The sequence below is a fragment of the Notamacropus eugenii genome, chromosome 1, assembly GCF_028372415.1.
Source record: "Notamacropus eugenii isolate mMacEug1 chromosome 1, mMacEug1.pri_v2, whole genome shotgun sequence".
NCBI lineage: Eukaryota > Metazoa > Chordata > Mammalia > Diprotodontia > Macropodidae > Notamacropus > Notamacropus eugenii.
In genome coordinates, this window is record NC_092872.1 from 20,185,246 (window position 1) to 20,212,199 (window position 26,954).

Genomic DNA, 26,954 nt, shown 5'->3' on the forward strand with positions numbered 1-26,954 from the left:
ATCTACAGAGGAAAGTTGGGGCACTGGGAAAGGCTTCCAGTAGATGGTGAGATTTTAGTTGGGACTTGAAGGAAACCAGGGAAGCCAAGAGATGAAGATGAAGATATATTGTGCACACAAGTGCATACACACATACACATACATATCTGAATACATATACACATTATATATATCATATTGTGTGTGTATATATACATATATGTATATATGGATACAAGTATGTGCCTATGTATATGTGTGTATGCATATATATATACATTTTTTTTATTCCTTCAGTGTGAATCCTGGAGCCCCTGGAGTATCCTTAATGAGGAGCTGATGTAGCAATAGAGGGAGAGGGGTGAAAAGAACAGGGTAATATAACCAGATGTCTCATCCAGTCATGTCTCAGGACACCCATGATCTACCCAGTGTGTCATTTTTATATCCACCTTTTCACTACTCTTTTTCCCACTTGGAACAGTGACCTTCCAAACCAGAGACTGGAGATAATTATCGCCAGTTTTTTGGGACTCCCACCCAGTTTGGGGACTCCAGCATGGTGTAAGGCTGTCCTGATGATGGGCAAGTAAATGAAAACTCTCACTTAATCTCTTACATCTAGACAACTCCAGGCCTCTCTTCATACTACATCTAAGACACCAGGTCCTAGTCAAAGTTGTTATCTTACTATTTGCCCAGTATGTATGGATGTATCAACAGGTATGTATCCTTTCTTATACATGTGTGCATGCATTAGTGTTCACACATACACATATATGTAGCTATAGCTATATGTGTGTTGGTACATTCACACACATACATGTACATATATAAATACATATACACAAAATTCCCTCTCTGGCATCCATTCCCAGGATGTGTGGTACTTCATAGAACAAATACTCCTTGGGGGGAAGAATTCTCTCACTTTTTTGTTTATTTTGTTTTGTTTATGTTCCTGGTGCCTAGAACAGTGCCTTTCATCTACTTGGTGTTTGATCAAAGTTTATTGATCAATCAAGCTGAAATACTACTTTTTTTTAACCTTCAAAGATGGAAGTATTGTGGTCCCATTTAGGCAGTGCCATAATGTATAGAAGGCTCATCTTGAAACCAACAAGGCCGGATCATAACTAGACTAGTACATAAATCCTTCCTTTGACCTGAACTGGCTATGTGATGGTGAGCAACTCATTTCAATTCTCAGTGTTCTAGGAAACTCTGTAATACTATAAGTTGCAGAGGAGGTGCCAATTTTTGTAGGTAGAGGGAGTTTCTTCATCCAACAGATCCCTATGCCCATTAAATTATAGGTCCAGTTCTTATTTCTATCCCATAAGAATCATTTCCTGAATAACAGACCTCACATTGTAAATATATACACAGATCAAAGTTTTCAGATAAAAAATACAGAACGGGGGGGTGGGGTGGGTGAGAAGTTCATCCTAGGGATCTTGGGCTAAACAATCAAAAAGATGTGACCCTACATCACCTTTCAGAGATATTTAAAAGAACCTTAAGTAGACATAGTAAATGTTAGGGTAGGAAGAATCTTAGTAACCATCTCACCTAGGCCTCTTAATTATATCTGCAGAACCTGAGATTTAAGCAACTTTGCATAAATTCACACATCTAGAAAATGGTACAGTTGAGACTAAAATGTGTCTTTTGAATTCCATCCAATGCTCTTTCTTTTACACCACCCTGATATTGCCTCTTTTGTGCAAGTCCTTTTTACTGGCATTTAAATAAATTCCTTTTGATTTTGTCCCCCATGGAGATTTTTGTATATAGGAAACTAGTGTCCAGGAAACTTTGCATCATGGGTTGGAAATCATTTAAAAGAAGTATGCCAAGTTTGCAAAGAAGTGAAATGAACAGTTCTGTGCACTTCGGAAGATGACACTAGTGATACTGGGAAGGACAGGTGTAGGGATGAGATAAGGATTGTGTTCATCCTTCGTTGCCAAAGAAGACCATGCCATCAGAGAAAAGATGACATGACTTGCACTTGACTTTGTTTTGAGTGAGGGCTGTGCAGGTCACCAGCCTCACTTCTCCTCCAGAGCCATGTGAATCCTGTGACCAGATATTCCTCAGAATGACTGGAAATGACCCAGGATGCATTAGCCATGCCCTGGCTACTTCTTAAACAGGTCTAGTCAATGAATGGGCGTTGCCTCACCCTAAGTGAATACCTGCAAAGTCTTGGCCTAAAGGGCCCAAGGTAAGGAAGTATAAAATAGAAGGGTCACCTTATAGGTTTATACATTATTCTTCATACAATTACATAATCTTTCCCCTGCATTGTTGATGCAGGTTTAACTTTAACTTTCTTGATAATGGGACTATATAGACAATTTTCTTTAATGATGGATTTTCCCAGTTGGTTCATCCTCCATTAATGCCCTCTATGAACTCATTTCACTTATTCTGGACCCTTCACATTTCTCATGATCATGGGAACCTATGAGATGCCCTCCAGTTCTAAGTTTATGGTCTATGGTCCTATACCTTTTAATTCTTCCCCCATCCTGATAAGGAACCATCTTTCCCAACACAGCATCTTTTGTAATTTAGGGAGTATGTCCTTGTCATCACTTCTTTCAAATGTGATAATAACAAAAACTGGAATGACTGCTGTATAATAACATTTCTGTTTTTCCAATTTAATGGCTAATTATCTGACAAACTCCAAAGTGTTGAACACTGAAATAATTCCTCTTACTCTAATTCCCACAACTTTCCCTATCTTCCATACTTCCATCCTTTTTGAATCTGCTTCTCCCTTATAATATTTAATCTCTTTATCTCTCCCCTTCCCCTCCCCCCAATCTATCCATCTCCCATGGACTGAATTGGCCCATCTTCACTTCTGTCCCTTCACATTTACTCCCTCCATCTTGCAAAAACTAAATCTCCATCTATGTCTTTCATTCCATCCCCTTGCACTGCTTACCTCACAGAGAAACTATAAAGAAAGGACTTTAAAATCTGAAAGTACTAGCTATTACTACATTACCAGGGGCTTGTAAGATTAGAAAAAGTGCAGGTCAATGAGGAAAAGAGCCAGATAAAACAAATAACTTGAATGCCATAGTGGTATCCACAAAACACTGAAAGAACTAAAAGAATAACTCCAGTGTACTAGGTGGATACTCTGCGGAGGACTGAGAGACAGTCAGGTCCAGGGATCATATAGCACCAGAAGAACTAACCGGTGGCTAGGGACTGGGGGCAGGGGCGATGTGGAAAGAGTTGCAATCTGCCTTATTTAATGGTGTGTCTGTGCTAATGAGAACACAGATCCACCAAAGTACAAATGATGCCCTTATTCTCTCCATCCCTTCTCATCTCCTCTAGATGCCTGCTCCATCCACCCTCTCCTCTTTTTACCTTGTCTCTCTCTTCTCTTGGCTTTGTCCCTTTTTCCTACAAACATGTCCAGGCTTCCTTTATACCAAAACATTCTTTCTTTGAACCCTGATTTCTCTCAAGTTATTGCGCCACATTTTGGTTACTTCCTTCTGCTCAAATTCTAGAAAGAATGTTCTATACATTCTTGCACCTTCCCCCCTCTAATCCCCAATCCCTTCAGGTCTGGCTTCCATCATTCCCACTCACTTATACTTACTTGTACCTATTCTCTCTCCTTCTGTGGCTTCCATGGTACTGTTCTCTCCTGATTTTCTTCTTATCTACCTGAATGATGAGTTTTCTTTGCTGGTTCCTCTCCTTCATTCACCAAATGCAAGATTGGAGAGCCCCAAGGTCATCCTTGACTCTATTATATGCTTTTTCTGTATTCTCTCCCTTAGGATATTTATGCATTCTACATTTTCACTTATCACCTCTACAGAGGTGGACATCACTTTAAGTGAGTACCTGAGAAGACCTTAACCTAAAAGACCAAGGTTTCCCATTGCATCCTTGGCCATCTCCAGTCATTCTGATGAATGTCTGGTCACTGGATTCAGATGACTCTGGAGGAGAAGTGAAGCTGGTGCCCTGCACAACCCTCCCTCCCTCAAAACAAAGTCAAGTGCGAGTCATGTCATCATTTCTCTGATGTCATGTCTTCTTCAAAAACAAAGGATGAACATGACAACTAAAGATGACTTTCAAATCTATATCTACAATCCTGGCTTGTCTTCTAGGCTCCAATCTTGAATCGTTTAAGTGCCTGCCAATCTCAGACTTTTGAGTCTTGTTTGATTCCTTATTTTTCCTTCATTGACATCTTTCAATCATTTTCCAAAGTCTTTCATCTTCTGACTCCCCTAGTACCTCTCATATCCTTGCCCCTTGTCTCCACTCTCATTGTTACTATCCTAGTTCACTCTCCTATTTCCTCTGCACTATCTTGGGCTGGTCTTCCTACCTCTAATATTTACCATTTTTGTAACATCTTCCACAATCCTGCCAAAGAAATCTTCTTAATTCAGGCCTCATTATGTTATTCTTCCACTCAAAATCCTATGATGACTTCTCATTGCCCCCTTGAATATATGATTCAGTTTAGCATTCAAAGTCCTGCAGAGCAAGGCTGGAACTTACTCTATAGTTAATGTAACGTAAATGGTGGAGGGGGGGGGAGGGAAGAGTTAAAGATCTTCTCCATCCAACAATGGGACTCAAATATCTTTTGCTAATTTATAATGAGACACTGGGTGAGGAGGGTTGTGCCCTCCAGCTCTGAAAAGATGAGGTTTTACTTTGAGGGCTTATTTTTTGGAAGAAGGTTGGTATGCCAGATGAGACTTTGGATAGCTGCTAAGGAGCCCCCCAGCTTTGAAAACCCAAATGTTGGTGCTTCTCTCTCTGGTAATGAGGTATGTATTATCCATGGTCAGACAGTTGGAAGCCCTGTCTGTTGATCTTTCTGTTTGTAATTTCCGCTTGTAATTTCGGTTTGTCTGTTCTCTGAAGATCAGGGTACTGACTTTTTTCACTGAAATAAGTGAATGATATATGTGCTTAATTAAAATAGATTGCTCACCCCTCAAAAATTGCTTTCCTTTTGGAAAAACAGATCTAAGAACCTGTACAGAGGCCCTCTCCTGTGTATGCTGGGGTCTTTGCTGTTACAATTACCTGTCAAGTCTTATCTCAAAACTATTCCACTTCATCAATACATTCTACAGGTAAGTTATAGATGAGCTCCTATCCCTCATGAGTGTCTTTGTATATTTCGTGCCCCTTGCACAGAATAGACTTTCTTTACTTCTTCATGTATTGAAATCCTGGTTTTTTCCCTTTTAAGAACCAGATCAGGTATCACCTACTCCATAGAACTTTTCTTAATTCCCTCCACCCTAACAATCCTACACCAATGATACTGCCTGCCTGAAATCTCACTCATTTAAGATTTGTTCTTGACTTCAACAAGTCATGGTATCTAATTAAGAGGCTAAGAAAGTAGAATCTTCCCTATTTTTATATGGACATTCTCACCTACAACTAATTACTCCATTCACTGATTTGATTCAATAAACATTTATCAAATGCTACGTTCCAGATACACTTAATGAATACATTTCTAAATTGGAGCCAGATGGCCTGAGTTCAAATCCTAGTTCCCCTCTTTCCTAAATGGTTTAGCCATCAGCAAATCTTTCCATGTCCCAATCTCCTTGTTAGTAAAATGTAGGTGGTAATATTTGGATCATGTACCTGAAAAGGGTGTCATGAAGAGCAAATCAAAGAACACATATGAAGTGTTTTAAACCCCTAAGCACTCAACAAATGCAAGCTATTACTACTAATAATAATTTTGTCTTATAATTATGTCTGACCCTCCCAACTCTACTCACAAGTATATTGAAAGATTCGTAAAGACAGAATCTACCTTGTTTTATGGAGATATACTCACCACTTAACACAGTCCCCAGAACACAGTAAGCCTTTAATAAATGTTTTTGAACAAAATCAATGAATTGAATTGTGGGTAAGAATATGTATATGTTGGTAGCAAAGTCTACTTTTCTTAGTGTGTTGATTATATACCATGACTTGCCAAAGTCGAGTCAACATATAACATATCTACTGTATACTCTTAATCTAAAAGATGTGTTAATATGACAGGGGAAAAATGCATTAGTTTCCTTTCTCAGAATTCGCAAATTAATATTTATTGAATGATTTGACAGAATCTGAGGAGTTACATATAGTGCTGTCTCATAAGAAATATGCAAAACCCTCTGTTGGTAAGGACTATTCACTGAATGCACTAACCAACAGTCCCTTTCTATATGACATTCATCTTCACAATCACATATACTCCCAAGACAAGACTAGATGATCTTAAAGATCCTTCAGACTCTAAATCCTATAATTGCCCTGCCCAGTTGACTAGTCTGGGGCATGTTAGAATTAAGGTTTTTATTGCTACTCATCTGTATTAATCAATTTTGAGATGTATCATATACATATATATATATACATATATATATATGTATATGGGATGTTACTGGGAAAAATCAAATCAAAGTGAGACTGGCAGATATATTTGAAATTTAATATCTTTATTATATTAGGCTGTGCAGAACTCCTAAACAGATCTCCAGGAAAAAAAATCTACAGAAAAAAAGTGGAAATCTATAGAAAAAAAGTGGATTACTTGTTGTTCTCTTAATATGCCCCAAAGCTTCCCACCCCCGAACTGTACCCATGTTACTCTTTCCATCAGTTATGATCTTTCTCCCGTCTTTGTCTAATCTTCAAGTCTAAGTTCCTTCATGAATCTTGATCTTATCAAAGAGAAACCCAAGATAGGCATTGTACAGTGGAAAGAATACCGAATTCAGGGTCAAAGAACCTGGGTTCAAATCACACATTTCATATTGTATGACTTTGGAAAAAGGACTTAACTTCTCTGAATCTCAATTTCATTCTCTGTAAAATAAGGTCGTTTGACTAAGATGGACAATTTATTAGGTCTTTTCCAGCTAATCATCTATAGTCATATGAACCTGTAACTCTATGAAGTGAACTTTTTGTTTGGGCTTTCATATTCTCCCTGGTGTTTTGAAGCATGGATCTTCCTCTCTAGAGTACAATATCCTCTCTAATAACTCACGGGTACTACACTGATAGCAGTCCACTAGCTCTTCCCCTCCTCAACTTTGTGGCCAATTCTTTCTTCATATAGTCACAGATTCATTGCATATCCTTGACCACAGAAAATGGGGAATGATAAGTCAAGTATGTAGAGGGAGTGAAGATTATCTCTCATAATCCAAAGCGTCAGTGGGAAATGAAAAACTAATAGGAAGTACCCCATAGGGTAATTACAGAGAGACTGGCCTTATCAGGTGGTCTTGACTTGCACTTGATTGGATTTAAGTGAGGGAGAGTTTCAGTCATTAACCTCACTCTGTCTTCCTGAATCAATGAAGTCCAGTGGTAAGACAAAAGTCAAGATTACTGGAGATGATCCAAAATGCACTGGATGACCTTTTCATCTTTAACGGTGGACCAAGTTCTAAGTGCTCCATAATGCCTGCTTAGGCTGCCATTGGCCACTGAGACAAATTGTTCTCATCAATTTATTCTTTCAGGAAAAGTCTTCACATACTTGGGGTAGATATCTCCACAATTTACCAACAGTTGGTGTCAATCTAGTTTAGCCCATTTGCTGAGATAGTATATCAGGGGGTGGCCACCGTACATGCTGAAGCTTCTTGGAGTCAGTTTACTTTTTTCTCAGATGCGAGCCAAACTGAAGACTCAATCAAACATAATGAATGGCAAGAGGTCCTCAAAGCAACCTAAGAAGATTCTTTATGTGGAGTGCATACCAGGCATTATGTGAGATTTCTATGTATAAATATGATGAATGATTCACTGCAAATTATATTTAAACATTATTTTTCTAAACTGTGGGACCATAGTGAATAATCATATAGTCTAAAATATCCCAAAGACCATCTGACCTTGGCTATTTCATTCTGAAAAAGATGTAACATTTGAGAAGTGGTATCAGCTCCTGAGGAAAAGAAGCACCTAGGGAGGAAATCAGAAGGAAAGAAGTACTATGTTAATAAGAAACATGGAGGCACAGAGGCAGCAGTCAGGGAGTGTGGCTGAATGGTAGGTTTCCAAGGAAAGCCATTTCTGAAAGCATCATCAGTTATAGGCTTACCAGAATGTAGGGCAGAGGTGGGGGAAAGTAAGAAGATATCACTTAAGTCTCTAGAAACTTCAAAATTCAGGGCAGAAGCAAGATGATGGAGTAGAAAGATAGACCTGTAGAAGCTCCCCTACATAGCCCATAAAATACCTGTAAAAAATGACTCCAAAAAAAAAAAACCAACTCTAGAGCAGCAAAAGCCACAAAACAACAGAGTGAAAGAGATTTTCAGCCCAAGACAGCCTGGAAGGCCAACAGGAAAGGTCTATCACACCAGGTGCAGAGCAGAGCACAGCCCAGCATGGACCGTGCAGCATGGCAGGCATAGGACCCAGAATAGGCTTCAAGGAGCTACTGGCCCCAGCAGTTCCCAGATTGCTCAACCCACAAATTCCAGAGATAGTTTCAAAGATAAGTGAGAAACCTTTTTCATCTGGGTGAGAAGGGAATGAGATCTGACCCCGCCCACAGCAGCCACCACAGCAGCAGTGTCCATTTTTGGAACCCTCAGCCTAAAGCCTCTGGGGCAATTGAGCCACTGATCTGATTCTCAGTCCTAAGAATGGTCCTGGGGTGAGGAGGAGGAGTGCTGGTGTGGTGGAGCTGGAGGCAGCTGTAGAGAGGGAATTCTACCTGCAGATTCTGGGCAGAAAAGTTTTTGGTTGCTCACAGAAGAGTGCACAGGCCAGGAGAGGAGTAAATTCCTCTCATTTGCTTGTGCCATACTGGAGGAACTGAGAACTTACAGGTCCCCAGAGTATATCCTCCTCTTGACAAAGGACTCAAAAGTCAAGTAACTAACTGGGCAAATGCCCAAAAAAGGGAAAAAAGTAAGACTATAGAAGGTTACTTTCTTGGTGAACAGGTATTTTCTTCCCTCTTTTTAGATGAGGAAGAACAATGCATCAAATTAGAGGAATTCAAGCCTTCCAAAAGCTCCAAAATAAATGTGCAATGGTCACAGGCCATGGAAGAGCTCCAAAAGAATTTTGGAAAACAAGTAAGAGAGGAGGAGGAAAAACAGTGAAGAGAAACGAAGGCAATGCAAGAAAATCACGAAAAGCAAGTGAACAGCTTGCTAAAGCAGACCACAAAAATGCTAAAGAAAATAACATTTTAAAAAATAGGCTGACTCAATTGGCAAATGAGGTTCAAAAGCCAATGAGGAGAAGAATGCTTTAAAAAGCAGAATCAGTCAAATGGAAAAGGAGGTTCAAAAGCTCACTGAAGAAAATAGTTCTTTAAAAATTAGAATGGAGCAGATGGAAGTTAATGACTTTATGAGAAACCAAGAAATTACAAAACAAAACCAAAAAAATGAAAAAATAGAACATAATGTGAAATATTTCATTGGAAAAACAACTGACCTGGAAAATAGATCCAGGAGAGATGATTTAAAAATTATGGGTCTACCTGAAAGCCATGATCAAAAAAAGAGCCTGGACATCATCTTTCATGAAATTATCAAGGAAACTGCCCTGATATTTTAGAACCAGAAGGCAAAATAAATATTGAAAAATCCACCAATCACCTCCTGAAACAGATCTGGAAAGAGAAACTCCTAGGAATATTGTAGCCAAATTCCAGAGTTCCCTGGTCAAGGAGAAAATATTGCAAGCAGCTGGAAAGAAACAATTCAAGTATTGTGGAAATACAATCAGGATAACACAATATCTAGCATCTTCTACATTAAGGGTTGGAAGGGCTTGGATAGGATATTCCAGAAGTCAAAGGAACTGGGATTAAAACCAAGAATCACCTACCCAGCAAAACTGAGTATAATACTTCAGGGGGGAAAGCTGTCATTCAATGAAATAGAGGACTTTCAAGCATTCTTCATGCAAAGACCAGAACTGAATAGATAATTTGATTTTCAAATACAAGAATCAAGAGAAGCATGAAAAGGTAAATAGGAAAAAGAAATCATAAGGGACTTACTAAAGTTGAAGTGTTTACATTCCTACATGGAAAGATAATATTTGTAACTCTTGAGACTTTTCTCAATATTTGGGTAGCTGGAGGGATTATACACACACACACACACACACACACACACACACACATATACACACACATATATATGAGAGAGAAAGAGATCACAGGGTGAGTTGAATAGGAAGGGATGATTTCTAAAAAAAATAAAATTAAGGGATGAGAGAGGTTGGGAGGAGAAAGGGAGTAATGGAATGGGACAAATTATCCCTCACAAAAGAGGCAAGAAAAAGCTTTTTCAATGGAGGAGAAAAGGAAGGAGGTGAGAGGGAAAAAGGGAAGCTTACTCTCTTCACATTTGGCTTAAGGAAGGAATAACATGCTCACTCAGTTTGGTATGAAAATCTATCTTACATTACAGGAAAGTAGGGGAGAAGGGGATAAGTAAGGTGAAGGAGATGATAGAATAGAGGGCAAATGGGAGAAGGGAGCAATTAGAAGTAAACACTTTTGGGAAGTGACAAGGTCAAAAGACAGAACAGAATAAGTAGGGGCAGGATAGGATAGAGGGAAATATAGTTAGTCTTATACAACATGACTATTATGGAAGTCTTGTGCAAAACTACACATATATAGCCTATATTAAACTGCTTGCCTTCTCAGTGGGGATGGGTGGGGAGAAAGGAAGGGAGAGAAGTTGGAAATCAAAGTTTTAGGAACAAATGTTGAGAACTGTTTTTACATACAACTGGGAAATAAGAAACACAGGTAATGGGGTATAGAAATCAATCTTGTCCTAGAAGAAAAGAGAGAAGACGGAGATAAGGGAAGGGAGAAGTGTGATAGATGGGCGGGCATATTGAAGGAAGGGGTAATCAGAATGCAAGGCATTATGGGGTGGGGGAAGATCAGAGATGGAGAGAAAATTTGTAACTCAAAATTTTGTGGAAATGAATGTTGAAAACTAAAAATAAATAAACAAAAAAAAGAAAATTCAGAATTTTTCAACAATAATAATTAATAATAAAATTAATAGTTTTTACCTTAAGGTTTACAAAACACTTTATACCCACATTTTATAAATGAGGAAATGGTGGCTGAAAGAAGTAAAATGACTTGTCCAGAGTCACATAGCTAATTAGATTCTGAGGCAGAATTTAAATTCATATCTTCCTGACTTCAAGTCCATCATTGTATCCATTACTTATTGAGGATCCCCCACTCACAATATTATTATGTTGAAAGGTGGCAAGGGGGAGAGGAAAAGGAAGCTCTTTAGAAAGAGAAGCTTATTTCTTCACTGTTTATTGATCCAGATGTGATTTTTTTCTTTGTCTTTTACTGTATAACCAAAAACTATTCTTTATTATTGATGTTTTATGATTCTGAATGACTGTAAGAGGAGTTGATGCCCAATCTTTGCAGTAATGCCATGCACTATTGTTTAAAGGTACCACTTCTTTGATACAGATTAGCCAGAGAACTAGTAAAGGTTTCTAAAATATATTTGATTCCTTCATAAAAGAAGGGAGCTTCTGATAGAAAGGTTATACTTTTGTAATATGTGTATGTATATTCTTTCCACCCCCCTCTTCTATACTGTAAACACAATTTTTTTTGACTCATTCTTCATTATATTTTCTCTTTTGCCCTATGTATAGTCTTATACATACTAGGCTATAGATGCTTAACATATATTGTTAAAGTAGTATTGCTGAATTGAGGGATGAAGAATGATTTCCTTTTCCCCCTAAGCTTTATTCTCTTTTAAGAAGTAAACAAATACTCAAACCCCTCAATCCTTTAATAGTCACTGATAAGATTCGATGGTTCAAGAGAATGAGTCAGGAAACATGGGGTCTTGACCTGGCTCTCTCACTCCTGTGCAGTATGACCCTAGCCAAATCATTTTCCCTCACTCCTCCTGAGTTTCCTGATATGTAAAATAAACTTGCTATAGATTATCACTAAAGTTATTTCTAGTTATAAAATTACATGATTCTTCACATACAGGGAAAGAAAAACAATACGAGATCATTGGAAAACTTGCGGGGGAGGGGGGATGTCATGACTTAATAAGCTCAGCAGGAGCTGTCATTTCTGTGTATAAATCTAATGCATGGTTGGCTGCTGGTCATAGTTTAAAACTGGATTTTATGTTTCCTAATTTTTTTGCAGGTTTGAAACATGACAGAATCCTGGGCAGTAAAGCTAAGAAACTTCAGATCAGGTGGCAAAGGGACTGTGTGAGGATATGGAAGGTAAAAATATGCTGGATCTGGATTCTGCCAAATTTTGGCCCCAAAGGAGCCTTCATTCTGTTCCCAAACGCCTTCTGAAAGCCACTTATGCTCCATTGGAAGAAAAACCTATTTTGTCAAGCAATCATATTTAGAATCCAAATTATTATTTTTTTAAAAGAAAGAAAAAAATTGCTTCTGCTTTGGTCCAACAACATTAGAATTGCTATGATTTGTCATCATGTCTCCACAGTGAAAAGATTAGAGGCATTTGTTAGCCATAATAGATCTTGTTTGAGTTGAAACAAGAGAATTTATCTTGACTTTTTAAATTGTGGATAATAGTTGAACATGTGATCTCTAGTTTAGCACCTGCTTCTCAGAGTTGTAAATACATTTTCTTACACATTAGAAGAACTGTCGTTCTCTAAGGATTACATGCTTACTTCTGGAATTTTTCTCAAACCTATTAGCTCAGCTAGTATTTTCATGAGGATGAGAGTTATTATACAATGTAAGGTTAGAAGGAGCCAAGATGTCTAAATATATGCAGTAACTCAGCTGAACTCTCTTAATATTCTCCTCCAAATAACTTTAAAATAACACCTCAAATCAAATTTTGGAGCAGCAGAGCCAACAAAAGGTCAGGGTGAGACATTTTTCGCGTATAAAACAACTTAGGAGGCTGGCAGGAGAGGTCTGTGAAACCAGGATGGGGGCACAGCAGCACCAGTGATGGGCTTTGGAGGCAGAAGTAGGAGCAGCAATTTTGGGAGGTCTCAGCCCAGAGATAGTACTGGTCAAAAAGAGATTACAAGAAACCTTTTCTGGCACTGCATGGACCTGGGAACTCTACTGCTCATAAGATGTTCTGGGTCACAGTTCCTTGTGGTCCATCACAAGAAAGCAGTTCCCTGGTCAAAGTTCTAGGGAGAAAAGGAGCATTTATGGTCTCTCACAAGAGAGAAGGGCCCCTGGACACAGTTTAGAAAGAGAGGAGAGCTAGTGCATGTTGCTACAGGATAGGAGGGGCTTTCCTTGGCTAAAGACCAAAGTACAGACTAGGAGAGCAGTGACCACACACCTCCCCAGATCACACCACCTTGGGAGTATTAAAAACTTACAGATCTCCAGAACTAGCTCCGAAACAGCAGTAAGAAAAAATCTAACGTTTGGGACAGTGCCTACCCACTCTAGGTGAGCAGAATCCAACTTGAATATAAAATTCAAAGTCAATAAATAGACTGGGAAAATGAGCAAACAGAAGAAAAACCATTTGACTATAAAAAGCTACTATAATGGCAGGTAAAACCAAGAAAAACTCAGAAGACAACAATGTGTAAACAGCTGCAAACAAGAATGCAAAACAAATTCACTTAGCACAAGTGAAACAGGAACTTGTGTAAGTGTTCAAGAAAGAGATGAGAGTGGTAGAAGAAAAATTGGGAAAAGAAATGAGAGAGATGTAAGAAAATTATGTAAAATTAATGTCTTGTAAAACACACACACAATACTGAAGAAAATGATACCTTCAAAAAGATAAGAAGTACAAAAATTCACTGAAGAAAAGAATTCCATAAAAAGTAGATTTGATCAAATGGGAAAAGAGGTACAAAAACTGATTGAAAAAAATAATAATACCTTAAAAATTAGAATTCCTGTAAGCTAATGACTCCAGGAAACATCAAAAAACAGTAAAAACAAATTCAAAAGAATGAAAAATGGAAGAAAATGTGAAATATCTCACCAGAAAAACAACAAACCTTGAAAACTGATTGAAGGGAGATAATTTGAGAATTATTAGACTATCTAAAAGCATATAAAAGAGCCTAGATATCATATATCAATAAGTTATAAAGGAAAGCTGCCCTGAAATCTTGGAATCACAGAGCAAACTAAAATCTGAAAGAATCCACCAATCATCTCCTGAAAGAGATTCTAAAATGAAAAATTCCAGAAATATAATAGTCAAATTCCAGAGCTCCCAAGACAAGCAGAAAATACTGCAAGCAGCCAGAAAGAAGCAATTCAAATATCATGATGTCACAGTCAGGATCAACAAGAATTAGCAGCTTCCACTTTAAAATAAAAATGAAGGTCTTATGAAGGAGAGAATATAATATTCTGGAAAGCAAAGGAGTTAGGATTACAACAAAGAATAATCTATCCAACAAAAGTATGTGTAGTACTTCAAAGGAAAAAAATGGATATTTGATGAAATAGATAACTTTAAAGCATTCCTGATGAAAATACTTGAGGTGAATAGAAAATATGACATTTGAGCACCAGGTTCAAGAGAAGAATAAAAATGTAACATGCAAAGGCAATCACAGGAGATTCAACAAAGTTCAACTGTTTACCTCCCTATACTCGAAGATAACATATGTAACTCCTAAAATTTAATTATCATTAGGGCAGTTAAGAGTCTACAAAGACAGAGAATATGAATATGAGTCAACTATATAAGTTAGGGGAAAAAATAAACTGAGAGAGGGATGCACTGGGAGAAGTGGTAAGAGAGAGGTAAAATAGAGAAATACTTTTTTCACATAAAAGAGGCATGCAAGGAAGAGCTTTTACAGTGGTGGGGGATGTGGAAGGGTGTGGACTTAAATTGGGCAAAATTCTGAGTAGAAAGTGAAGTATAACTTTCTTGCTTTCTTATTTTTTCCATGTCGTTAATATTGAAATAGGTTTTGCATGATTATATATACACACATATATACATACACACATACATATACATGCATGTATGTACATGTATATACATACATGCACATACATATATATATACATACACAAACACATATGTGATGTCATTTTGCTTGCCTTCCCAGTGGGTAGGAAATATGTGAGAGAGAGGGAGGAAATTTGGAATTCACAATTTAAAAAAATGTTAAAAATAAATCATGAATTTATTTTTCTTTAATTTTTGAGGATTTTTTAATATATAAAGCTAGGCTCAGCTACTGAAATTAGGTGGCTATCCATATCTATATCTATATATCTATATCTATATCTATCTATCTATCTATCTATCTATCTATCTATCTATCTATCTATCTATCTATATATATATATATATATATGTATATTTAAATTTGGCCCTTCAAGTGTATGGTGATGGCACAGGGGAAATAATTTATCATGCTGATGAAAACTAAAACCTAAAGTTCAAATTGAGTCCTTAAAATGCTATGAATTCATTTGGATGCCAGAAATTCCCTTGGCTGAATGCTTTTCATTTTTGTAATCAAATTTTATCAATTTTATTTGCCTCTTACCCACTCTCTTTGGGGAAAAACAAAACAAAACCCTAAGAATAAATATTCATAGTGAAGCAAAACTAATTCCCATATTGGATATATATATATATATATATATATATATATATATATATATATATATATATATATATATATATATATATATATATATACACATATATATGTGTGTGTGTGTGTATGTTGTGTGTGTGTATCTCAGTCTGCACTCTTAGTGACTCCTTCATGTCTCTGACATCTAGAATGTTTCATTTTGTGTCCTCTAAAATCAAAATTAGTCATATTGATCAGAGTTCTTAAATATTTCAACATTTTTGTATCTATAGTGTTGTTATTGCATATTTGTTCTACTGGATTGGGTCACTTCACTCTGTATCAGTCCATACAAATCTTTTCAGATTTCTCTGAAAAACAGTCCATTTCATCATTTTTTACAATATTTCATTATATTCATATTCCACATTCCATAATTTGTCTAACCATTCTCCAGTTGATAGGCATTCCCTTAGTTTCCAGTTGTTTTACTTTAATAAAAGGAGTTATTTTTGTATATATGGATCCTTTTCTCCTTTTGACCTCTTTGGCATCTAGGTCTGGTACTAGTATCTCAGGGCAAAGAGTATGCAGAGTTTTGTAAGTTCTGGGACATAGTTGCAAATTGCTTTCCAGAATGGCTGTACCAATTCACAATTTCACAAGCAGTACATGACTGTATTTGTTTTCCATAGTCCTTCCAACATTTGTTATCAATTTTGCCAATCTGATGGATATGAGGTTGAACTTCAGGGTTGCTTTATTTTTCATTTCTATAATTGTTAGTTATTTGGAGCATGTTTTAATATGACCCTTCCATTGAAAAGTGCCTGTTCATGGCCTTTGATCATTTTTCAGTTCAGGAGTAGATCTTAGTCCCATAAATATGAAGTCATTCTTTACATATCTTAGAGATGAGATGCTTATCAGAGAAACTTGTTGCAAAGATTCTTCCTAGTTATCTGTCTCGGTTGGACCAGTTTTTGAAGGTAGTACTTTAAGTTACACTTGACAAATACATTCATTTATGGCATGTCACACAAAGTTCTCAGATGCATCAAATGCTTTTCCTCTCCCACGATCGAGACTTTGGTACATATTACCTAAATAAACCAAGCATAAAGGTTTGATACCAGTTCCTAATATAGTAAAGTGTCCTGTTAATAAAGAAAATCTTGTCAGTTGACTATATAATTAAGATGTGTAACTGGCATAGGATCTACTAAAAAAAAAGACTTGGAGATGTGAAAAGTTGTCAGATACAGAGAAATTATATCTCCAAAAGGAATCTATAACATGTTCTTGAGTAATACAAAATCTGTCTATGTGTCTGTGTCTGCGTTCATCCTTTGTTTTCAAAGAAGACCATGCCATCAGAGAAAAGATGACATGACTTGCACTTGACTTTGTTTTAAGTGAGGGAGGGCTCTGCAAGGTCACCAACCTCACCTTCTCCTCCTGAGTCATCTGGGTCCAGTGACCAGATATTCATCAAGATGACTGGAGATGGGTCAGGATGCAATGGGAGACCTCAGCCTATTCAGGTCCTCACTTAGAGTGAGGTAACACCTATTCAGTGAACAGGCCTCTAGGAAATAAACAGGGAATGGCTCACACTAGATTAGAAACCAAAGAGCTTAAGAGCAGGAACAGCGTTTCATTCACAGACTTCAGAAAAGAAAGGAAGATTTGGGAAGTACTAGATAATAAGAAGGTATCTGGTAAATAGGGCTAGCAACAAAGAGATGGTGATTTCCTGACCAAGAATGTACTCATCTAACCAGAACTGTTAAGACACTATTTGTATGGAAACTCCCAAAGCTCATCAAAAGAGGTTTAAATTGCATAAGAATAAAGGAGAGGAAAAAAAATTACATCTACGTCCATTGACATAGGTAATATAAGGAAAGGCTTAAATGTAGAAAGAAAACTAGTTGTGGAAATGCTCATATTTTCACCGGAAGAAATCAGAAACAAAATGTGTGGCTTTGGGTGTCTAATTGTGAGTGCACAACATATAGCTAAGAATCAAAGTGAACTAGAAACTATAATGCAAGGAGAAAAAAATCACATTATAGGTATTCCTGAATCACAGAGGATAGGATTCGTGAGTGAATAATGTCTCTGAAAATCTATGAATAATGAGGACTAATGAGCAATCATCCTGGAAACTAAGTTGTTGTTCAGTTGTTTTTTCAGTCATGTCTCACTCTTTATGACCCCATTTGGGTCTGGAGCAAAATTGGGAAGGGATAAAGAATGAGCCACTTATGCATCTTGTGACAGAAGGAACCGATCAGACCTTCAGCTTCAGTTTGGCAGCTGTGTAAAAGATGGATTGGAGAGGTTGCAACAGTCCAAGTGAGAAATAGTGAATTCCTGAATTAGGATGGAAGTGATGTGAAGGAAGAAAATGTAAAGAAATGGATGGATGAAAGGAGATAAGCACATGGATAAGGCCTGTGTTGTGACTTGCCAAAGGACTGGACAAGAAGCAAGGGTGATTTCTAGGTGGGGACCCTGGAAGACTGGACAAATATCTTGGATAGAAGAAAAAGGGAAATTTTGAAGAAGGACCTTTAATTTGGGAAGGGGGAAGCATGGGGAGATAATGAGCCATGTGGCATGGTGTATAAAGCACTTGCAGTCAGGAATACCCATGTTCAAGTTTCTGTCTTCAATTCTTATTAGCTATGTGTGACCCTGGGCAAGTCATTTAACTTCAATCAGGACATGAGTGTGAGTCCTAGGTCTATCTTTGATTGCCAATATGATATCGGTCAAGTAACTTAAATATTCTGCACCTCAGTTTTCTCAGCTGTCAAATAAGTGCTTTGGTCTCTTTCAGCTCTAAATCTGCAAGCCTGTAACTTATAGTCTGGTGAAGGTATACAGCAACTACAATGATAAATAAATACAAGGCAATAAAAGGGAGGGGAAAGTATTAACTACTGTAGAAGCCCTAACTACTCATCTGTGTGTGTGTGTGCGTGTGTTCATCTTTCAGTGCTGAAGAAGACCATGCCATCAGAGAAATAATGAACTACTCACCTAAGTTTAGGAGGAAATAAAGATTCTGAAAGGCAGTAATAAGGGAGGAGTGCATTCCTTGGGGGATGTGGGTGGCATATGAGATGCAAGGAAGCAAAAAAAAAGAAATATCAAGCTCAAAAAACAATGAAAAATGTGGAATACGTCATGAATTTGTGTGCTTCACTGTTTTGTTATTTAAAACTGAATTCCTCATTGCTCTAAAATTTTTAGTTGAAGACAAAGTGTATGTATCACACATCTAAGCTAGTCAAACTGCATGCTAACAGATTATTTTGTGGTTATCAATGCACTTTGTTACAAACTTTGAAAACCAAGTGAGATTTTGACTGCCCAATAACGTTCATTGTAACAAACATGAAAAAAGTGAGTCTCTGACAATGCAAACAATTTCTGGAGTGCAGAACAGGAGGATCTCCTTTTGCCAACCTGAAAGTTAGAGGTTAAATAAGCAACGTCTGTCAGGACTCCCTCTCTGTCTGCTGAGTATCAATCCCAGACTACATCTGGTTCTTATAATACCAACAGGAATCAGAGTTTGGTTGGCCACTTGTTACACAAACAAAAGACAGAATGGAAGGAACCATTTCCTCCAATTCCTCTAGGGTTCCTAAGAGGAGATCTCAGAAGAATGGAAAGTGGTCTTCAATACTTGGAGGGAGCACGGTGAAAGATTCTAGCTCCTCACAGTGAACTCTCTACCCAACTCACATTCAGAAAGGTAATCACTATTTATCTTGAAGGAGATCCTGAAGACTCTTGTTTACAAATACAAAAACCTTTAAAATAATACTTTGAGGCAGAAAATTAAAAAAAAAAAACTTGGAATGTTAGAGCAATTAAAATAAGGATCCTGGGATTTAGAGCAGGGAGTGACTTTTAAAATATGCAATCAAATCACTTCATTTCACCGATGAGGAAACAGGTTCAGAGAGAAGGAGAAAGGACTATTTCACATTAACATAGATTAAACAAAACCCAGCTTCTCAGATCTCCAGGTCAGTCCTATTTTTCACAACATGAAGTCACTTCCTTTAGGTTGAAGTTTAGATTTAAAAAAAATTTTTATTGACTCATGTTTTTATTAATAATACTATCACTTTCTTTTAACAAAAATTGTCAATCAGTCAATATTCATGAAACAACAAATACTGTGATAAGCATTAGGGAAACAAAAAGAGGCAAAAGATAGCTCCGGTCCTCAAGGAGCTTCTACTTTAATGGGGGAACATCATGCAAACACATACATATAAAGAAACTTCATGAGATGAAAAAATTAATGAAGGGAATGCACTAGAATTAAGAGGGGTTGGAGGTTTAGATAACCAATTTCAATTAACCAATATAGTAATTTCATCTAATAGTATACACAAAGTTTGGGACCCAGAATGTCCCTCTTTTCTGAGTAAAATTTCATTATTTATTCTCTTAGATGAAGATTGGACACCATAATTACTGACAGATTCATTTCTTTTTTAGTATTTTTTAAAATTCAGATTCGAGATATTATAATGGATAGAGTACTGGAATTTGTAGTCAAAGACCTGAGTTTAAATACTATCTCAGATATACTAGGAGCTGTATGGAGCCATGCAAGTCACTTCTCTACCTCAGTTTTCTCATCTGTAAAATGAGGATGATAATAGTAGGTACCTCACAGGGTTGTTGTAAAGCTCAGATGTCATGCATAAGCTACTTTGAAATTTTTAAATTGCTCTATCAATATCTTTTGCCTGGTAGTGAGTATTTAATCTGCATTAGTTGAAACAAGTTTGAACTATATTCTAAATCTAGACAAAAAGCCAAGGAAAAATGTGAAAAAATAAAATAATAAAGAAATTCTAGTCTTTAACTCATCCAATACTAGAAAGCAAGAAAAGGCCCTGTGCCCAATCATATATCCTTACTTCGCAGTTTCCCTTTCAGGGAATGTCCTCTAGTCATTTGGAAGAGTCATAAAAAGTTCTTTTCCTTAGACCCATCATTATCACCAAAAAGCATTTAATGCACCTAATTGCATATGCCATTTCACAGTATTACACAGAAACTCCAATTAGAATAGCCTGCCAAGGATCAGCATTCACAAAGAGAGGCTCCAGCTTAATCTGTTTTTATTTTGCTTTCTTTAAAAATAAAATTAATATGAAGTCCTCAGTTGAAAAAGCTCCTCCCCATTGAATGAAGCAGTCCTTTCTGTACAACACTTTACCCCAATGGACAAAAGTCTATTTCCTGAAACTTGACCTCTCAGGTCACGAAATCTACTCCAGTTGGTTCTAGTTGCCAATAACTAGAAAAGAAGCTCGGGTGCTGAGCATTGGCTCCCCTGGAGCTCCAAGGGCAGAGGCCTGCTTCCATGCTGTTAGTTTCTTCTGGAAATGGAGAAGAAAAGCCTGCTCTAGGTTACCATATCCACATAAACTAAATCGTCATGTTCCAAGACTTGAAAAGGAGACCTTAACATATACCTATTTCTGATATTGCCCTTAGAAAATACTTTTTTTTCCTAAATCGTACTTATGATTACTATAGTATAGCAAGCTCCTGAGGAGGTTATGGCCTCTACCAACTCAGTTCAGCATCTGTGTTGTAAATTCTAGCCTTACAGAGCTATTCGAGGCATTGAGAAATTAAATGAATGAACCAGGGTTACCTAGCCAGCATGTATTAGAAGCAGAACTGGAGAACAGTTCTTCATGGTTCTTAGGCAAACTCTCTGTCCACTAGGCCAGGTTGCTTCTAATTACTAAAAGTAAATATCTCTTCTGACTTCTCCTTTGCCTTCTATTTTTTAAGTTGCATTGAAGAAAGGAAAAGGAAGAGGAAGGGAAAGGAAAAAGGAAAGGGAAAATGCACAGGAAAGGGGAAAGGAGAAGGAAAAGGGGAAGAAAAAAGAACAGAAGAGAAGAAAAAAGAAGACAACATATGATGACATGCCTATCATAAACTGATGTGGGACATGTTCCACCACAAGTTAGTGTAGAATGTATAGGATATAGACTTTACCTTCTGTGTGCAGTAAAAGAGAAAAGCTAAGCATTTTACATTTTACCTCTTCTGCCCTGTTCAAAAGATTCCCAGTCTTTGTCTTCTGATGACATGGACAGGTCTTGGAACAGTTCTCTTCTGGTGTCATCTCCAAGTTTTGTACCATTCTCATAGATCGCTGGGAGGATGTTTGATTTAGAGCCCTAGAAAAGAGAGTAAAACAAAACACAAGAACATAGATTTAGCAATGGAATTAAGAGTGGTTGGGGAAGGCTTTCTGTAGAAGGTGAGATTTTAACTTTGATTTAAAGGAAGCAAGAGAGATCAACAGTCAGAATGGAGGAGAGTGAGCATTTCAAGAATGCGGGACAGTCAGAGAAGCCAAGAGATGGGACAACTCTTGTTACACTGGAAAATTACTCTGGAAAAATGTTATTTCCGATAAAACAATATAAAGTCCTTGAGGGTAATGCCTTTTTTTTTTTTGTACCCCTAGAGCCTAGCACAGTGTTTGATTCTTAGGAGACTTAACAGAAGCTTGATAAAGGAACTAAGTTTTAGAGATTTTTTAAATGGTTTACTCAAGGTCATTCAGGTAGTAAATAAGGTTTGAACCAAGTTCGTCTGATTCCAAATCCTGGCATCTTTACGTTATATAATATTATATATCATATATATTATGTTATATCAGATATATATATATATATAATGTTATATAACATTATATAATATACTATCTCTGTTCTTGGCAAGAAAAAAATTCTCTTATATTATTAAATGAAATTGGTTAAATTTAACAATATTAGCCTGAAGAAGGCACTTCCTGTGTATATTTTCTGTTCTCTTTTGAATGTCAGATTTTACATTTTCTTATTAGAACAAGACAATATTAGCTTCTTGAAGGGGAGTGTATTGACTTTGCAATCTCACTGTTAGCACAGTACCACGCACATGGTTAGCATTTAATTGTGTAATGAGGGAAAGAATTATGAAATGATCTTCTGGATATCCATATCAGAATCAAGCGTCTATTTTCATACTTGACTGGTAGCACAAACGTCCATTTTTGTCATGTGGAACTCAGAGTGTCAATGGCATGACACCAGTCAGAGGTTAACCTGGGGTTTAGAGTATGAGAAATAATCTAAGTCTTCTTTTGCCAACTATTTATTTTGGATGTAGATGTATGAAAATATAACTCTGACCATGTCTTGCCTCTACTCAAAAACTTCCAGTGATTCTCCTGAAATAAAATACAAACTTGTGAATCTAGCATGGGCAGCCCTCCACAATCTGGCTTCAGTTACTTTTTCAAACTTCTTTTCATATGCTATCCATTCCAGTCCTCTGCATTCTAATCACATTTGACTGTTAGCTCCTTCCTGAATGAAACATTCCACATCTCAGTTCTGAGAACTCAGAAAAAACTTCCATACATTCATAAATTCCCTACTCGACTGCTTCTTAGAAATTTTCCATTTCAGGATCTACCTTCTCCATGAAGTCCACCCTGCACCTTACCTCCACCTCCAACCCTTGACCACAGTACCAACCATAATTCTTCTATTCTTATGGCCCAGAACTTTGAAATTAAGCTCTTTTATCATTAACTCCTATCCTTCCATCTCTCCCTCATACTTATGTCTTGTCTTTCTTTTTCCTTCCTCCTTTCTTTCCTCCCACATTTCCTTTCCTTTCCTTTCCTTTCCTTTCCTTTCCTTTCCTTTCCTTTCCTTTCCTTTCCTTTCCTTTCCTTTCCTTTCCTTTCCTTTCCTTTCCTTTCCTTTCCCTTTCCTTTCCTTTCCCTTTCCTTCCCTTTCCTTCTTTCTTATCTCCCCTAAAACCTTAGACCCTGTGCACTGTAAAGCTCATGGATTGAAAAAAGAAGGGTTCCTGCCAACCCTCCATTCAATGGCTGTTTTGAGAGACTCCTGGCTTAGAGTGAAGGCCAATAGTAACAGTTTGTCTTTGAAAGAACCCTGAAGCTCCTGTCCCTCCCAGTATGATTTATCTATTTTTTTTTATCTTTTCTATTAAAAGGGCATCCCCGTGACTACTTTTTAAAGAGGTCTATTCACTGAATGACCATTATCTCACTTTTAGTGAGTACCTGAAAAAGCCTTAACCTAAAAGGCCAGGGTCTCCATTGCATCCTGGGATGTCTCCAGTCATCCTGATGAGTATCTGGTCACTGGATTCAGATGGCTCTGGAGGAGAAGTGAGGCTGGTGACCTGAACAGTCCTCTCTCACTCAAAACAAAGTCAAGCGAAAATCATGTCATCATTTCTCTAATGGCATGTTCTTCTTCGGTAACGAAGGACAAACACAACAAAGTCACTGAAGCATGTTCTTTCTCTTCACTGTGATCTTGCTTCTTCTAGGCTTTCACTCAGTATCTGACCCCATTTGTACTTCCATAATCTTTACCTTGTGTTTGCCCAGTTCGCTAGACATTGTCCTTTACCTTTAAATCCTTTTCACCTCTTCCTCAAGCTTGACCAAACACCAAAACTGAGTTGTCCCTGACTTCTGTCTTCTGTGCTACAAGATATACATGTAGAAGAATACTGCTGGAGGAAGTCACAGAACTTAGCTGATGAGGTCCACTATATTTTTGTGTTGTCTGATTTCACTCGGGTCTCATTAACACAGAACTTTTATTCTCTTCTAGGAGTAATTATCTGCCATTTTTGACCAAATAAACTGAACCCAGAATACTTTTTTCCCTCTCTTCAAACCTCTTGCACTAAAACTTCCACCTTTCTCTTCAATGAGTAACCATACCTACTACTGTACTGAGAAAATAAAGGCAACATGTCATAAGTTACATCTTCTCTTGTATTGTATGCCTTAAATCTTTCCATATAATGCCCAATTCTTTATCCAGGCTCTGGGGGAGTGATTGTTCTTGATGAGGCTTTTCATTTCTGATGTTTGCCCTTAATCCCATTCCTTCTGGCCTTGAGAAATTTCTTTCTTACTCTCTCTCTCTCTTTCTCTCTCTCTCTCTCTCTCTCTCTCTCTCTCTCTCTCTCTCTCTCTCTCTCTCTCTCTCACTCTCTCTCTCTCTCTCTCTCTCTCTCTTCTCTCTCTCTCTCTCTTTCTCTCTCTCTTTCTCTCTCTCTCACTCTCTTTCTTGCTCTCACTATCACTCTCTCTCCTCTTTCCTTTCCTCCCTTTCTTTTTTCCTTCTCATTTTCTCTCTCCATTTCTTTCCTCCCACTCTCTTTCTCCTGTTTATCCTTCCATGCTACCCAAAAACATGCTCTAATCTCCCCTCATCCTTTAAGTCCCTATCATCCACCAAGCTATCATCCTATATTTCTCTTCCCTTCTACAGTCAAACCTATAGGGGAAAAAATGAACCTGTGTGTATTTATTGCACCCACTTCCTTACCTCTTATTCACGTCTTAGTCCCTTATAGTCTGGCATCCATACCCATTACTTTAGGGTAACAGTTCTTTCCAAATTTATCATTGATTTCTTAATGATCAAATCCAATGGACTTTTCTCAGTCTTCATCTTTTTTGACATCTTTTTATTGAGTTCCTAAAACTGCCAACTATTCTTTCTTCATTTTCTTGGATAATATCTCCTCCTTTAGCATCAGTCACACTGCTCTCTCTCCTTGTTTTCTTTCCATCTAACAACTGCTTCCTGGTGCCCTTTACTATATCATGACCCATCTTCTGCCTCTTCAACATGGATATTCCTTAGTGTTCTATCTTGGATTCTTTTTCCTTTCCCCTCTGTCTCTCCATCTCTTCTCTTCCTTTTCCCTCTTCATCTTTTCTCTTAGTGATCTCATTAGCCTTCAAAGATTTAATTTTCATTTATCTGGAGATGACTCCAAGATAAAAGTATATGAAGACATAATATTTCTCCAGAGCTCCAGTCCTGTGACTAGCTGAATGTAGATTATCTCCAATGAATATCTTATAGGCATTTCAAACTTAATGAAAATGAATTTGGTATCTGTCTCTTCTTCTGAAATCCTATCTTTCCTCTGAAGTCCTCTTTCTTTTGAAGGCACCACTATTCTTCCAGTTACATAGCTTCTCAAGCTCATGATTTTCCTCTAATCATCACTCAGGGAGAAGAATTAAACTTAATCTCCACTGCTCTATTATCTCAAGGGGCCATTACTAACAGACAAAATTTATTGGAAGGTAGATTTTTCTAACAATGAAAGCTGCCCAACAATATAATGACCTGCTTTACTAGACAGCGATCACTCCATCACTGGAAGTGTTGAAGAAAAAATTAAATAACCACTAGGTCTGATACTGTAAGAGGAATCCATGATAAAGGAGATTGCATGGAAGACCTTTGGCCATTTCCAACTCTAAGAGTCTGTAATTTTCAGAACTGAATGAAAAAATTTTAGGATAAATGAATAATATTCTACTATGCTTAGTAGTTAATAAATTGATGGTGTCTGTTAATCTCACGAGATAACAAGGTAAATATGGAGTTTCTAAAAGGATCTATCTAAATTCATAGATTAGAGATCTATGAATGACTGTTAAGGGAAAACAGAATATTTTATGGTATATTTTATTCAGTTGAAATTGATTTAATGGAGCACAAGCAGAGCCTCCTTTAAGTTACATCATTGCAAGGACTGATTGTGAGTCAGTGCTGCAACCTCAAATAAACTTCCCCACAAGGAGTTTTATAACTGCCTACAATATGCCTAGATTATTGAGTCAAATACACCAGAAGCTACACCGACACAAGTTAAGTAAGCTAAAGAAATAATGCAATTACCTAGTTTAAGTTTCCTCAAACTGAAACCTCAAACCTGAAATGTGCAGTCAATGAGGGATCCAGCCTTTGGGATTGGGGTCTGCCTCGCTTGATTGCTGGTTTATTTGTTTATTTATCTATTTGTTCATTCATTTCTTCCTTTGTTTGTTTTTAACTTTTAGAAAACTTCTTCCAGTCCTTTTACTTTATTTGTTTAAACAGAGCTATAGTGTTTGCGGTTCATTCACAAGCCAATCTTTGGAAGATTTGTTTTATGCTTTTTCATGGCCAATATCACATGCTGTGAAGCACACTGAGTACCTCGAAAAAGACCATTAAGGATGTCTCCTTAAGGATGTCCTTCAATCCGTTTTCTCACTCTTCTAGGTTTTCTAAAACCAATGTTAAGGGAATTTAAGTTCTTGCAAAAAAAGGACTATTTTCTATGTTAGAGGGTTATGAATGTTCCCAGTGACACTTTGCATTTATTCTGGAGGACTTCTTGGCAGATTGCGTTTGAAATGTTTTCATACCCTTTGAATTTCATCTTTGGGTAGAACCA